This window comes from Suncus etruscus, chromosome 10 (assembly GCF_024139225.1).
Source record: "Suncus etruscus isolate mSunEtr1 chromosome 10, mSunEtr1.pri.cur, whole genome shotgun sequence".
Classification (NCBI taxonomy): Eukaryota; Metazoa; Chordata; class Mammalia; order Eulipotyphla; family Soricidae; genus Suncus; species Suncus etruscus.
Genome location: NC_064857.1, coordinates 96,427,358 through 96,439,745, shown reverse-complemented (window position 1 = coordinate 96,439,745; position 12,388 = coordinate 96,427,358).

Here is a 12,388-nt window from a genome sequence, read left to right as displayed (position 1 = left end):
CTTTCTTTCTTTCTTTCTTTCTTTCTTTCTTTCTTCTTTCTTTCCTTCCTTCCTTCCTTCCTTCCTTCCTTCCTTCCTTCCTTCCTTCCTTCCTTCCTTCCTTCCTTCCTTCCTTCCTTCCTTCCTTCCTTCCTTCCTTCCTTCCTTCCTTCCTCTTTCTTTCTTTCTTTCTTTCTTTCTTTCTTTCTTTCTTTCTTTCCTTTCTTCTCTCTCTTTCTCTTTCCTCTCTCTTTCTTCTCTCTTCTCTCTTTCTCTCTTTCTTTCTTCTCTCTTTCTCTCTTTCTTCTCTCTTTCTTTTCTCTTTCTCTCTTTCTCCACTTTCTTTTTTTGGTTTTTCTGACCACACCTATTTGATGCTCAGGGGTTACTCCTGGCTAAGCGCTCAGAAATTGCCTCTGGCTTGGGGGGACCATTTGGGACGCCGGGAGATCGAACTGCGGTCCTTCCTTGGCTAGCACTTGCAAGGCAGACACCTTACCTCTAGCGCCACCTCGCCGGCCCACTCTCTTTCTCTCTTTCTTCTCTCTTTCTTCTCTCTTTCTTCTCTCTTTCTCTCTCTTTCTCTCTCTTTCTCTCTCTTTCTTTCTTTCTTCTTTCTTTCTCTCTCTCTCTTTCTCTCTTCTCTCTTTCTCTCTTTCTCTCTTTCTCTCTCTTCTTTCTCTTTCTTTCTTTCTTTTCTCTCTTCTTTCTTTCTTTCTTTCTTTCTTTCTTTCTTTCTTTCTTTCTTTCTTTCTTTCTTTCTTTCTTTCTTTCTTTCTTTCTTTCTTTCTTTCTTTCTTTCTTTCTTTCTTTCTTTCTTTCCTTTCTTTCTTTCTTTCTTTCTTTCTTTCTTTCTTTCTTTCTTTCTTTCTTTCTTTCTTTCTTTCTTTCTTTCTTTCTTTCTTTCTTCTTTCTTTCTTTCTTTCTTTTCTTTCTTTCTTTCTTTCTTTCTTTCTTTCTTTCTTTCTTTCTTTCTTTCTTTCTTTCTTTCTTTCTTTCTTTCTTTCTTTCTTTCTTTCTTTCTTTTCTTTCTTTCTTTCTTTCTTTCTTTCTTTTCTTTCTTTCTTTCTTTCCTTTCTTGCCACACTCGGCGGTTACTCCTGGCTGTCTGCTCAGAAATAGCTCCTGGCAGGCACATATGGTACACCGGGATTCGAACCAACCACTTTTGGTCCTGGATTGGCTGCTTGCAAGGCAAACACTACTGTGCTATCTCTTCGGGCCCCCTTCTTCTTTCTTAAACATGCTCTGCAAGCATAAGACCTCAGTTTCAGTCTTAGAATCACAAAAACAAATAGTAAAATGTGTTGAACACACCCAGACTTCGCGAGTTCTACTCCTTACAGCCACAGCCACTTCCTCTCCAGAGGCAACCATTGTAGAATTCCTTGTAATAAATTCTTTGCCTTATTTTCTACTGGCATATGTTTGTATATTAATGTAGAAACAGTTTGTTTCTATATGTATTACAGAAAGTTACATAGAAGTTATATAGAAAGTATACAAAGGAAACTTCCTTTGTTGTTTAGTTTTTTAGCTTTGGAAACCTGTGTGGTTTCCTATTGTATGTATGTATTCTACTGTAATATGCTTGTTTTCTGTCCACCAGTGAAGCTTTTCTCTTGGTTTTTAGAGCTCAGGATAATCTTCATTGATGATTAGTACCTCTTTGTGTACAACTGGTTTATTCATTCCAGTTTTATTGGGGGGGGCTCACACCCAGTGATGCTCAGGGATTACTCCTGGCTCTGTGCTCAGAAATCGCTCCTGGCAGGCTCAGGGGACCCTATGGGATGCCAAGATTCAAACCACCGTCCTTCTGCATGCAAGGCAAGTGCCCTAGATCCATGCTATCTCTCTGGCCCCTTGTTTGTTTCTTTTGGGGCCACACCAGTAGCCCTCAGGGCTTACTTATGGCTCTGTGCTCAGAAATCACTCCTGAAAAAAAAAATCACTCCTGGCAGGTTCGGTGGATCAAATGGAATTCCTGGGATTGAACCCTGGTCCGCCCTACCTGCTGTGCTATTACTTTGGCCCATGTCTTGTTTCAAATCATATCTACCTCCCTCTATTCAATCTCTAAATGTTCCTAAATTTCTAATAAAATGTCCTCTAGTTCCTCAGCCCTACAGAGTTGGAGAAAGAGTTGGAGTCAAAGAGCACATGCATGACTTATCCAAGGCACTGTGGATCCCCTTCAGAACTGCCTTGTCTCCCCGCTTCTCACTGCCCCCACCAAGAGTCCCTGCCCAGGCTGAGCAAGGCCCAGCATGGCCCCAGACCAAGGTTAAGGCTCTCACAGCAAAGAGGGTGGCCAGCAATCCAGCCAGCTCCAAAGAGCAGAGCCTTGTTCACAGCTCTTGTTTCCTCCAGATGGGAGTCTGGTGCACAACTGTCTTTATTTTCCATTTTTATTTATCTATTTTGAGGGAAGGGTTGGGCCACACCTGGTGGTTCTCAGGGTTTACTCCTGGTTTTGTTTTTTTGTTTGTTTGTTTTGTGGTTTTTGGGTCACACCCAGCAGTGCTCAGGGGTTATTCCTGGCTCCATGCTCAGAAATTGCTCCTGGCAGGCTCGAGGTTGGGGGAGGGGGGCATATGGGACACCGGGATTCGAACTGATGACCTCCTGCATGAAAGGCAAACGCCTTACCTCCATGCTATCTCTCCGGCCCCAACTCCTGGTTTTATAATAAGAAATTACCCTCTGTGGTGCTCAGAGATTGCCAAGGATTGAACCTAGATCTGCTGTAGGCAAGATAAGTGCTCTACCTGCTATACTAGTGCTCCAGTCCCAAGTGTTTTCTTTTTCTTTCTTTCTTTCTTTCTTTCTTTCTTTCTTTCTTTCTTTCTTTCTTTCTTTCTTTCTTTCTTTCTTTCTTTCTTTCTTTCTTTCTTTCTTTCTTTCTTTCTTTCTTTCTTTCTTTCTTTCTTTCTTTCTTTCTTTCTTTCTTTCTTTCTTTTCTTTCTTTCTTTCTTTCTTTCTTTCTTTCTCTCTCTCTCTCTCTCTCTCTCTCTCTCTCTTTCTTTCTTTCTTTCTTTCTTTCTTTCTTTCTTTCTTTCTTTCTTTCTTTCTTTCTTTCTTTCTTTCTTTCTTTCTTTCTTTCTTCTTTTTTTTTTTTTTGGTTTTTGGGCCACACCCAGTAACGCTCAGGGGTTACTCCTGGCTATGTGCTCAGAAGTTGCTCCTGGCTTGGGGGACCATATGGGACACCGGGGGATCGAACCGCGGTCCGTCCAAGGCTAGCGCAGGCAAGGCAGGCACCTTACCTTTAGCGCCACCGCCCGGCCCCCGATTTCTTTCTTTTCTTTTTTTTTTTTTTTTTTGTCACACCCAGCAGCGCTCAGGGGTTACTCCTGGCTCTATGCTCAGAAATCGTCCCTGGCAGGCTCAGGGGATCATATGGGATGCCGGGATTCGAACCACCGTCCTTCTGCATGAAAGGCAAATGCCTTACCTCCATGCTATCTCTCCAGCCCCCCCAAGTGTTTCTTTAAATGATGGTTGAGGGCTGGTGTACAGCAGATAGGGTATACACATGGTTGCATACACACATATGCCTTGCACATGGTTGACTTGGGTTCAATCCTTGGCATCCCTCATAGTCATCTGAGCCCACAAGAAGTGATTCCTGAGTGCAGAACCAGGAGTAACTCCCAGGCTCCATACACACCATCCCATCTGGTTGTTCAAGGCTGCCAAGAATGATTCCTGAGTGTAGAGCCTGGAGTTGCCCATGAGAACTGCTGAGTGTGACCCCAAAACAAACAAAAATAATAAATAATGCCTGAGGACTGGAAAGCTATTATAGAGGTTAAGGGAGCTCACCCAGACTTGAATCCTTCCATGCCATGTATCGTGCTATGAGGACCACCAAGGGGGATTCTAGAGTACACAGTCAGCTCCTGAGCACCACCTGCTGTGATCCCCCAAAAAACATGAACAAGGGGCCAGAGAGATAGCACAGTGGTAAGGCATGCAGAAGGACAGTGGTCGAATCCTGGTATCCCATATGGTCTCCCGAGCCTGCCGGGAGTGATTTCTGAGTGTAGAGCCAGGAGTAGCCCCTGAGCGCTGCCAGGTGTGACCCAAAAAACAAACAAACAAACAAAAATAACCCATGAACAATATTGATGGGCCAATGATCAAATCAGTCAGCAAAAACTGTTTCCTAGGAACTTTGCATTTTCTGTTTGTTGTTTTGGGGGCCACATCTGGAGGTGCTGGGAGCACTCCTTGGTTCTAGGTGCTTGGGAGATCATATGGGACCTGAGGCTCCTGAATGCAAAAGTCGCATCTAGTTGTTTAAACTCTGTTCCCAGAGGAGGAACCCGAAGCTTTTTGTGATATGTATCAGTAACTTTTGGGGTCATTCTGTGGGAAACCTTTAAGGATTTATCCCAATATTTTGTCCCATCAGAAGACAAGTCTCTTCTTATCTATCCACCCTTGCCCAGGTTAGGGGTTATTTATTCTATTTGCTGGGTGTAATGAACACACTGAAAATTAGGTTTTTAGGGGCCAAAGAGATAATAAATTGAATAAGGTGCTTGCCATGCCCACAGCCAACCTGGTTTTGTTCCTCATGTACCATATGGTCCACTGAGCCTTCCAAGAGTGATTCCTGAGCCAGGAGTAACCCCTGAGCATTGCCAGATGTGATCCCCAAATAAAAAACCAAAAAAGAAGGCTGGAGAGATAACACAGCAGTAGGGTGTTTGCCTTGCACTCAGTCAATCCAGGACAGATGATGGTTCGAATCCCGACATCCCATATGGTACCCTGAGCCTGCCAGGATCAATTTCTGAGCACAGAGCACAGAGTAACCCCTGAGCATCGCCGGGTGTGACCCCAAAACAAAACAAAACAAAACAAAAAATAAAACCAAAAAGACAAAAAAATCATCATGTTTCCTATATTGTTTTCAATTCGAAGTTCATGTTTATGAATGAGCCAGAGTTCTTTAAATGCAGACATTTATCAAAAGTCCTAGGTCTAGCTACAAAATTCCCAGAATAATCTATTATGCACACATTTCAATTTTCTTCAGAAGCACTTAATTCTCAGCAAACATTCATCAAGTCATCCCTCTATCTTTTAGGTTATTTCCCCTATTTTACAAATAGCAATTCAACAGAAGTTAAATGAGTTATTGCTAAGGTCACATAGAGACTATAAATCTAAATAATTCATGACTCTAGCCCCTTTTCCTGATATTTATTAGATTGAAGAAAGAGAGGGAAGTTTGAGAGTTTTCACTACATTCTAGACACACTTCTTGGGAGTCCTTGTATATATTTGCTGCTCTCTGCTGCCCCCTGTTGATATAGAAAGGGAAGAGCAGATGTCAGGATCAGTCCTGCATTTCCCAATATTGAGTTGAGAGAGAAACAATGCGAGTTCTTGAGAATTTGTTTTTAAAAACCTCCAGAATGGATCTGGGTTCAATTCCCGGCGTCTCACATGGTCCCCGAGCCAGGAGCGATTTCTGAGCGCATAGCCAGGAATTACCCAAGCGTCACAAGGTGTGTGTGACCAAAAAACCAACCAAACAGGGGCCGGGCGGTGGCGCTCGAGGTAAGGTGCCTGCCTTACCTGCGCTAGCCTAGGAGACGGACCGCGGTTCGATCCCCCGGCGTCCCATATGGTCCCCCAAGCCAGGAGCGACTTCTGAGCGCATAGTCAGGAGTAACCCCTGAGCGTCACCGGGTGTGGCCCAAAAACCAAAAAAAAAAAAAAAAAAAAAAAAACCAACCAACCAAACAAACAAACAAACAAAAACAACAAAAAATCCCCCAAAACTCCAGGCAGTCCTTCTGCAGGCTGGTATTATGTTTCCAACTTTGGCTATTACTGGTCATGAAAGGGTACCAGAGGCCAGAGTGAGAGTAAATTGCTTAGGGTGCTTGCCCTCCATGCAGCTAGCTAACTTGGGTTCCAACCCTTCACCACATATGGTCCATTAAGCATGCCAGGAGTGATTCCTGAGCGCAAAGCCAGGACTAAGCCTTAAAACACTACGGGGGGGGGGGGGGGGGGGGAGGGATGGCCCTCAAACCAATAATTAAATAGGCAGGGAAGTAGCTCAGCTCAGCTCTTCAGGAGTTTGTGCTTTGCTTGTGTGAAGCTCTGGTTTTTGGTGATCTCCAGCATCAAAACTAAACAAAAAAATTTCATGTTATCCAGGATTACTCAGATAGGATTCAACTCCAACTTCATCCCTGCCCAGGTCTCTTCCAGCTTCCTGCAAGATTGTTGACATGTGGGGCTAGAAACTTCTTTGTTGTGAGGCTGCTGTCCTAGAGATTTAGGGTTTGATTTGTTGGTTTGTTCGTTCAGAGATGGATTGGATGCTAGAATGATAGCACAGCAAGGAGGGCTTTAGCCTTGGCTTTTGACCCAGATTTGATCTCTGGTATCTGTTTGATACCCCCTTCCCAGTCCTCCTGGAGTAGTTCCTGAGGTAGAGCCAGAAAAGCATTGCCAGGGGGGCGGAGAGATAGGACAGCGCAGTGGTAGGGCATTCGCCTGGCACACAGCCGATTCAGGATGGACAGTGGTTCGAATCCCGGTATCCCATATGGTCCTCTGTGCATGCCAGGAGCGATTTCTGAGTGCAGAGTTAGGAGTAACCCTTGAGTGCTACCAGGTGTGACCCAAAAACCACACACACACACACACACACACACACACACACACACACACACACACACACAAAAGCATTGCGAAGTGTGGTCTCAAAGAAAAACAAGACAAAAAAAAAAAGACTCTGATGTCCTCCAGTGGCAAAGTAACCTGTGGCTGGGAACTATTACCCTAAGCAAACATAAATGGAAAGAAATGCCACAGCCATGGTGTGTGTGTGTGTGTTTTTGTGTGTATGTAAACAAGGCATCTGCTATATCGCTGAACTACATTTCCAGTCAGTTCTGCAAATTTTGTATCTATGAAGATGGTTTTAGAGCAAATAAGCTCTTTTGTGTCAGGGTTTGGGCTATATCTGGCTCTACTGAGGTCGAATTCCTAACTCTGTGTTCAGGGATCACTCCTTTTTTTTTTTTCTTTTTTTCCTTTTGGTTTTTCATTTTTGGGTCACACCCAGCAGTGTGCAGGGTTCTTTTTTTTTTTTTTTTTTTTTTTGGTTTTTGGGCCACACCCGGCGGTGCTCAGGGGTTACTCCTGGCTGTCTGCTCAGAAATAGCTCCTGGCAGGCATGGGGGACCATATGGGACACTGGGATTCGAACCAACCACCTTTGGTCCTGGATCGGCTGCTTGCAAGGCAAACACTGCTATGCTATCTCTCTGGGCCCAGGGTTCCTTTCTGTGCTCAGAAATCGCTACTGGCAGGTTCGGGGGGACCATATGGAATGCCAGGATTCGAACCACCATCTGTCCGGGCTTGGGTGCATGCAAGGCAAACACCCTACCACTATGCTATCTCTCTGGCTCATGGGATCACTCTTGATGAGCTTAGGGTACCTAGGGGTGTTGGGAATCAGATTAGCTGCATACGAGGTAAGTGATACCATTGTGCTATCTCCCCGGGCCCTGGGAGCTATTTCTGAGCAGACAGCCAGGAGTAACCCCTGAGCACAGCCGGGTGTGACCCAAAAACCAAAAAAAAAAAAAAAAGAAAAGAAAAAAGAAAAAAAAAAGAAGAAAATTAATCCTTGTTCCTGGTTACCACATGGTGGCCTCTGAGCAGGACTGAGAGCAACCCTCTGAGCACAGAGCCAGGAGTTGTATCTACCAGGTGTGGTCTAAACCACTGCCCAGGTCTTCAGCATGCCATCCACTTGCAACATGGATGGAGGTACGTGGGCATTATGCTGAGTGAAAGAAATTGGAGGGAGAAAACAAACCCCATCTGGTTTCATTCCTAGATGGTATTTAGAGAAACTAAACAAGAGGATGGACCAAATAAAACAAAATTAATTTTGAGAATGAAGGCGAATTAGTGGTTTCCAGAAGGGAAGAGGGTGGGTAAATCAATTAAAAGGAGTCCATGGGGACCACAGTGCAGTGAGTCCACATGTCCAGTTCTAGTGATGAATATCTAAGGCCATATAATCTTTTTTTTTGTTTTTTTGTTTGGGGGCCACACCCAGTGACACTCAGGGCTTACTCCTGGCTATGCACTCAGAAATGGCTCCTGGCTTGGGAGACCATATGGGATGCTGGGGGATTGTACCAAGGTCTGTTCTAAATTAGTGCATGCAAGGTAAATGCCTTGCCACTTGTGCCACCACTCTGGCCCCAGGCTATATAATCTTATGATAAAACATTACTTTGAGAAAATAAAAGGGCAAACACATATGGGACAATAATTTACTTGGTTTAAGTCATTTGGCTGCTATAATATATTCAACCACCATGAGCCTCTGTTTTCCCACTTTTATAAAAGATATTTAACTGAATTTTAGAATTGTGAAGAATTAGGGATAATAATAAAACCATCAACACAATTGGAACCAGAGCAATAGTACAGCAGGTAGTGTTTGCCTTGTACATGGCCAACACAGGTTCCATCTCTGGCATCCTAAGTGGTCCCCCGAGCACCACCAGAAGGAATTCCTGAGTGCAGAATTATTTGAGCATTATTGGGTCTGATCCAAAAACAAATGAAAAAAATATATTGACAGTCAGTAAGAAGACATTCCCAATTAAGGAACTGGGGATGGCTCAGTGGTAAGAATGCCTTGTTCACAAATATGAGACCAGGACTTCAATCCCTAGTAGTGCCCACGTGAGCTGAGTAGGGTCTCAACTCTTTACTGTTTGGGATACCTGGCACCAGAAGTTTGTTCTCTGGTGCACAGCCAATTAAACACCAGAAGAAGGATATGTAACACTGAGGTTAGAAAGGGACCCCTGTGAGCACAGACCCCAACTAAAATGTTTGACCCTGGCAAACACCATGGGTGTGTGTGAACACAGCCAGATGTGTAAATGTTGTCAAGATTCATAACCAAGGAGCTAGAGAGATAGCATGGAGGAAAGGTGTTTGCCTTGCATGCAGAAGGATGGTGGTTTGAATCCCGGCATTCCATCTGGTCCCCCAAGCCTGCCAGGAGCAATTTCTGAGCATAGAGCCAGGATTAACCTCTGAGCGCCGCCAGGTGTGACCCATAACCAAGTGTCTGAGTAATACAACCCCACATGCATGTGACTTTGGATTTGTGCAACAACAGAAGGGAAGGAAAAAATTAATAATTATTCTGTAACAGGCCCGGAGAGATAGCACAGCGGCGTTTGCCTTGCAAGCAGCCGATCCAGGACAAAAGGTGGTTGGTTCGAATCCCGGTGTCCCATATGGTCCCCCGTGCCTGCCAGGAGCTATTTCTGAGCAGACAGCCAGGAGTAACCCCTGAGCACCGCCAGGTGTGGCCCAAAAACAAACAAAACAAAAAACAAAAACAAAAAAAATAAAATAAAAATAATAATTATTCTGTAACAGCAGGAGAGAAGCTACCATGAGCCAAGTCTCTGGGCCCAGATCACTGGAGCCTTCTTGGATATGGTAGATCCTATCTATCTCAGCCCTGTTGGAGGGCCCAGGGCTCCACTCACCACACCCTCTTCCAATGGCCTGGCTGCAGGAACATACTGCCGCCTAGCAAAGCCTGAGATGCTGTGGTGCTCAGTCATCCTAGTGTTAGAGTTGTGGGACACCCCCAAAGTTCACAGCACTGACAGCCCAGTAGACACAGAAAATTAGATGGGAAAGTTGTGTAGAAGCCTATTAAGTAAACTCAATGAGTAAAAATTGACACGGAGGCTATTGTTGACTTGACTGCTATAAATCTTTAGTTACTTTTTTTTGTTTGTTTTTTGGACCACACCCGGTGATGCTCAAGGCTTACTCCTGGCTATGCACTCAGAAATCGCTCCAGGCTTGGGAGACCATATGGGACGCTGGGGATCAAATTGCAGTCCGTCCTAGGCTAGCACAGGCAATGCAGATGCCTTACCGCTTGCGCCACCGCTCTGGTCCTATAATCACTTTTTTTTTGATGGGGCAGCTACACCTGGCTATGCTCAGTTCTTACTCATGATTGTGCACTCTGGAATCATGCCTGTCAGAATTGGGGGATCATATAGAGTACTGGAGATGGAACCCAAGTCTGCAGCATGCAAGGGAAGTGCCTTATATGCTATTCCTCTGATCCAGGAGTCCTCAAACCTTTTAAACAGGGGGCCAGTCACTGTCCCTCAGACCATTGGAGGGTCTGACTATAGTAAAAACAAAACTTATGAACGAATTCTTATGCACACTGCATATATCTTATTTTGCAATGAAGAAACAAAACGATACAAATACAATATGTGGCCCGCGAGCCATAGTTTGAGGACAACTGCGAGTCTGATTCCTCTTTAGTCACTTTTATCCAAGAAGCTGAATATACCAGCTATGGTCTGTGATCCTAATCCAGCCCACCGCCTGTTTTTGTAAATGTTCTTTTCTGAAGTACAGTGATGCTCTTTCATTTGTGTCTATGTGTTATGGATATGGTATGTCTATGTCTATGTCTTTGCTTTTGTGTTATAAAATAAAATTGAATAGCACTGCAACCCTATGAAGTTAAAAGTATTATCTTCCTGATCTGTTAGGGAAAAATAAACTTTGTTGAATCTGTGAGCTAAAATAACCCCCTTGCCTTTATTTTTAATATAACATTTTTGTTTAGCATCTAAAACAATATAGAAAAGCTCTTATTTTATTTATATGGTGGTAGTGGGGGGTGGGTGTTGTTAGGCCACACCCAGAAGAAGTGCTCAGGGATTACTCCTGGTTTTGTGTTTAGGGATCACTCCTGGTGGGCTTGGAGTATCATATGGGATGCTGAGGATCAAACCCAGGTCAGCCCCAAGCAAGACAAGAGGCCTATCTGCTATCACTTCAGCCATCAAAGCTTATTTTAGATCAGTTCAGCTGTTCACTTATGTATTTAATTTTGAGTAAAAATACAATACACTTTGTGTGTGTGTGTGTGTGTGTGTGTGTGTGTGTGTGTGTGGTTTGCACAGGGAGTCAATCCCAGCAGTACTCTAGGGACCATGTGCTGTCAGAAATGGAATCTGGCCTCCTACCTGAAAAACGTGCTCTGTCTTCTGTACCTATACATCGTATTAAAATATGAAACACATAAGAGATTCTTTTTTTTTTTTTTTTGGTTTTTGGGCCACACCCGGCGGTGCTCAGGGGTTACTCCTGGCTGTCTGCTCAGAAATAGCTCCTGGCAGGCACAGGGGACCATATGAGACACCGGGATTCGAACCAACCACCTTTGGTCCTGGATTGGCTGCTTGCAAGGCAAATGCCGCTGTGCTATCTCTCCGGGCCGAGATTCTTAATTAGATTGTTAGCAGCATTCAAAATTTGTTTGCTTTTTGTTTTGCAGCCACACCTTTTGGTGCTCAGGGGACCATATGGAAGGCTGGGAACTGAACCCAGGTCTGTCTTGGGTCGACCACATGCAAGGTAAACACCCTAACGCTGTGCTATCATTCTGGTCCATCAAAAATATATATTTTGGGGGCCGGGTGGTGGCGCTAAAGGTAAGGTGCCTGCCTTGCCTGCGCTAGCCTTGGACGGACCGCGGTTCGATTCCCCGGTGTCCCATATGGTCCCCCAAGCCAGGAGCAACTTCTGAGCACATAGCCAGGAGTAACCCCTGAGCGTTACCGGGTGTGGCCCAAAAACCAAAAAAAAAAAAAAAAATATATATATATATATATATATATATATATATATATTTATTTTTGGTTTTTGGATCACACTGGCAGCACTCAGGGGTTACTCCTGGCTCTACACTCAGAAATTACTCCTGGCTGGTTCGGGGGACCATATGGGGTGACAGGATTCAAACCACCGTCCTTCTGCATACAAGGCAAATGCCCTACCTCCATACTATCTCTCCGGCCCCAACAATATTTTATTGGGGGTCACACCCAGCAGCGCTCAGGACTTACTCCTGGCTCCACACTCAGAAATCACTCCTGGCAGGCTCTGGGGACCATATGGGATGCTGGGATTCAAACCACCGACCTTGTGCATGCAAGGCAAATGCTTTACCTCTATGCTATTTCTCCAGCCCCACCCCAACAATATATATATATATTTTTTTGTTTTTGGGCCACACCTGGCAGTGCTCAGGGGTGACTCCTGGCTGTCTGCTTAGAAATAGCTCCTGGCAGGCACGGGGGACCATATGGGACACCGGGATTCGAACCAACCACCTTTGGTCCTGGATCGGCTGTTTGCAAGGCAAATGCCACTGTGCTATCTCTCCGGGCCCCCAACAATATTTTTTATGTGTGAAATTGTAAGACCAAAAGAAGTAAAAATAAAAAATAAGTAAAAAAAGTACAAATAATGATCAATTTCAACATATTCTCTTTTTTTT